At 53.1% G+C, this 4,147-nt stretch overlaps 1 protein-coding gene across 1 annotated transcript in view; it reads left to right on the top strand.

Annotated features, from left to right (window-relative positions):
• The window catches only part of RXRA (retinoid X receptor alpha), a 56,452-nt gene that overhangs the window by 28,836 nt on the left and 23,469 nt on the right, over window positions 1-4,147 (top strand). The window lies entirely within an intron of this gene.

Below are 4,147 nucleotides of genomic sequence, written 5' to 3' on the forward strand. Positions count from 1 at the left end.
TTGGTGAAACCGCACGACTTCCTCGTGCCTGGTTTTGGGGGATGGGCCGCCTGTCCTCGCCGTGCGATGTGCTGTGAATGCTGTGTGGTTTGGTGTCTTTGGCCACAGGATGCTTCTTGCTCCTTGGTCCCATGGGTGCCGCACTGCTGAGCGGAGGGTTTCCCAAGGTGTGTTTGGTGCTGTGTGCCACCTTTGATTGGCTTCTCTCTTTTGCAAGCTGCGGGTGGAGGTTGTGGAGCTCTGGGGGAGGTGGGTGCAAGCTGGACATGACGTTGGTGCTTGGGATTGTCACCTCCTTGGAGGTGGCAGGATGGGACTTCACGCCATGCCTTCTTGTAAGATGGGGACCTTGCTGTGCTGGTGTAAATCCAAAGCAAACTCACTCCAGCCTGAGGGCTATTGAGTATCGTGCACTGCAAACGTGCTCTTTTCCTGAGTTCTTTCACCAGGGACCAAAGCGAGGACCTGACCTCTGGTGGTCACCACTCCCATGGCAGTTTCCAGGTGAAAGCTGGGGTCGACCCATTGGGTCCTACCACGCTGCAGGGCAGGCACTCATCTCTGCACCGAGGTTCCTCAGGGGAAAGCCTGCTGGGGCTCTGCTGTGCTTTTGAGGCACGAGAGAAACAGGCAGTGGTTTTCACTGCTGAGTGCTGCTAGGGAACCTCGCCTGCTGCAGAGTCACCAAAAGAAGCAAGGAGTGCTCACCTCGCTCGGCGTGTTGCATTGCATTGTGGATTCACGTGAATTTGGCTGTGGGAGCTTTGCATGTGGCCAACCCCAACGTTATCCCTGGGAGCAGAGCAGGAGGAGCATTCCGACATCCCCATCCCTGCTGCTGCTGGTCCTGACTCCCATCTGACTGCAGCCCTTCGGTGTAAGGACTGCACTCCGGAAGGGAGCGGCTTCCCAAATTTAGAATTTCCTGCAGTGCAATACCCAGAATTGATCTGTGTGCTGATTACGGAGGAAGAGGTGCTGAGAAAAAAAATAAAAAGAAGAAGAGGAAGGAAAAAAAAAAAAGCAAATAACGGAAGCGTGGGGGTGCAGACGTCGTGCTGGGGATGCTGGGCTGTGCCCCACCCCCAGGACAGAGTGGGTGCTGGGGGCTGGAGATAGGCTCTGGGGCTTCCCCCCCTGCCAGCAGCACAGTGAGCTCCTGGATAGACCAGAAAAGGGTTTCCAGCAGAGCTAGGTCACCGTAGTTTTACTTGCAAAGCCTCTTAAGCATCAATGAAGATTATACTGGTGAAAGCTTACGCTGGTACAGTTTATTCTGGTACAAATGAGCTATCCTGAGAAAAATCGCCCCTGTGCTGTTGTAATTGTTTCTGCTCTGGTTTAGAAGTGTTAAAATCACAGCCCGAGGTATTGCTGTGTCAGCAGCTGATGGGCTGCCTGGGGCTCCCCGTGCAGAGCAGTGCTGAGAAATGCAGCTCTGGTGGTGAACGCAAGTGCTGAATGCAGAGGGGGAGCGGTGCATGGAGGAAGTGATGCAAGGCACCTGCCTTGCTCAGGTGCTTTAGAAAACCTGGGGCTGAAAGCTGTGTCCTGCAGGCAGCTGCTGGTGCAATTGGGAGCTTTGGGCTTTTGGCCCAGGGAGTGCCAAAGGGAATGGAAAATAGTGGTGCAGAGCTGCAGAAGGACGTTTTGTGCTTGTCTGCTCTGCTCTGAGGACGTAATGTATTTGGATGAGAATGGGGGCAAATGTTTTATAGTGATGTTTTCCTATTGAAAACTAGTAATAGTTAATAAACGCTGCTTGGCACAAAAACATCAGGCCAAAACCAAACCAAAAACAAACAAACAGGGAAGGTTGATTCAGCAGCTGAGACACTACTGGGGTCTTGTCGTGCCCAGGAGCTATTCCAGCTTTGGCTCTGGTTTCTTGCGTGACCCTGGAGAGATGGTGGGGCTCTTGTATGCCTTACTTTCTCCAACCAGGTACTGTGCACCCAATCTGGGCTCTTCTGTATGTTGCTTTCCCCCAACTGGGCTCTTCCATGTCTTGCTTTCCCCAGTCATGAAACCACGATAGTGGCACCCAATGGATGCATTGCAAGGGTGGAGGGCAGTGATGAGCACAGTGGGCTAAAAACCCCAACTTCTTACAGAACGAGGCTCCTTATCATGTGGTTGGATCAGAACCCTCCAGCTTTGCTCTGTGCAATGCTTTATGCTGGGACACAAAGAGCAGTGCCCAAAGCACGGCTCTGTGTGGCTGCTGCATTCCCCGTGCCACGTGGCCTTGCCTTCCGTGTCCATATCTTTGGGAAAATATCCCTCCGGATTCTGTGGCTTGCAGGTTCATAATTTAGAGAGAGAAAAGAGCTTTGCTGCACATTCTTCAGCTGCTGAGCATCTCTCGGTTCTCTCCTTACTGCCATGGGGCATCTTATAGGATATATAGAGGTCGTTGTGTTTAAACAAAGGACACATAGAGAAAATAGCTGCAATTTATGGGTGCGGCAAGAGGGGAAATGCTTTGAGAACTGCTTTTTTTTTTTTTCTTTCTTTCTTGTATTTAGAAACAGACACAGAGTTTATTTTGGTCAGGAGATAATCACACACGGTGGCTTTAAACGGCAAAAGTACGCAAGAAAAAATGAACCGCCTCACGCTGCTTGCACTGAAGCAGCCTTTGGGAAGTGACCTCCCCAGTTTGCTTAGCCAGAGATGTATCCTTCGTTGTAGGTGTTTATTTGCTTGGAGTTGTTTATTTGAAGGATGTTTCCTCAATCTGGGTGTTAGGGTTTCAACATAGAGAGATGAACAGTTTGGGCTGTGCTTGGAAGACAGCTCGTCCCGGGACTCCCTGCCTGCTTCCTTGCAGCTGGGTGAGATTTGGGGTGAGTACGCTCTGCCTGTGCCAGGCAGTTTCCTTCTTGCTTGTTTGGGATCTCTGCAGACAAGGAAGAGTTTGGGAAGGAGTGGAAACTTCCCGGTGCTTTGAGCCACGCTGCTTCCGTGTGCACGGCTACGGGCTTTGGGTGCAAACACATCCCAACACGTGGCTGTGCCTACACTCACTTCTCCCCGATTTGCGTCTTCAGCACGAAGTAAACAGGATGGGTGCGGGGTGCTGGGGAGCTCTGTGCCCTGGGGATGGTTATTTCAGGAGAGGGGCTGGGACGGTGAGTCGAGCCCACACGTGCTTTGCTCTCTGACGTGCTGCAGTCGGCACGGGCTGCTCGCCAGTAACCTGCCTGCGACCTCGCCTCGGCAGCGCCTGAGATTCCCAGGACCATTGGAGGCAGGGCTGCATGTGCTTCCTTCGCCCTGCTGCCAGCACAAGGGCCCTGTTCCACTCTGCTGCTTCAGAGCTGTGAGCCCAGTGCGTCCTTGGTTGTGGTTTGAGACATCCCCATTCGTTGCCTTGGTCCTCAGTTTGGGACATCTTCATCCCCATCCATCATTTTGGACCCCAGCTGCTGCGGTTTTTGGGGCTCCTCCAGAGCAGGGCTCCATGCCCAAATGCACAACCTGCTGCAGGATAAACACCTCCATTTGCTTTGAGCACCCTGAGAGTGAAGGATAGGAGGGTGACAAGGCATAGCTCTCATCCCATGTCCGCAGAGCGCACTGTGGTGCCAAGCCATACTCCAACCCCTTTAAAGAAGCCAAAAAGCAGAGGACTGGGAAGAACGGTCCTGAAGCCTCGAGGAATGTCCTGAGGTTCCTGTTGTGCAGCACTCGTGTCACTCATCCGCAGATGACGCAGTGGCTGGTGGTTATTTTAAGTCAACATCCTGCAGGAGCCAACAGGAGGCCAAGACCCCAGGGAGCACACGGAGATGTGTGCCAGGGCTGGGCTTTGCCGTTGGTGGTGGCGTTGGGTTGGGGCATAGGGTCAGGGCGTGTGTCCCCTCTGTGTGTCCAAGGTAGGATGCTGGGTGCAGTGGTGTGATGCTGAGTACAGTTTTGCAAGAGGAGCACTGCAATCTTGCTGGGGGTCTGCACTTCCCCGTGGTGGGATTTCCTTGCTCTCTTGGTGCTCTCTGGGGGAGCTGGCTAGGGCTGGGTTTGCTGTGGGTTTGTCAAGCACATTTCCCACTGTGCAATGCTTCTGTTGCTTAAAATCCTGCTGGTCTGCATCTGTTTGGCAAGAGATGTGTTTAGGGGCAGCAGACTTGCTTGCAGTTCCCTC

The sequence above is a fragment of the Meleagris gallopavo genome, chromosome 19 (genome assembly GCF_000146605.3).
Source record: "Meleagris gallopavo isolate NT-WF06-2002-E0010 breed Aviagen turkey brand Nicholas breeding stock chromosome 19, Turkey_5.1, whole genome shotgun sequence".
Taxonomy (NCBI): Eukaryota; Metazoa; Chordata; class Aves; order Galliformes; family Phasianidae; genus Meleagris; species Meleagris gallopavo.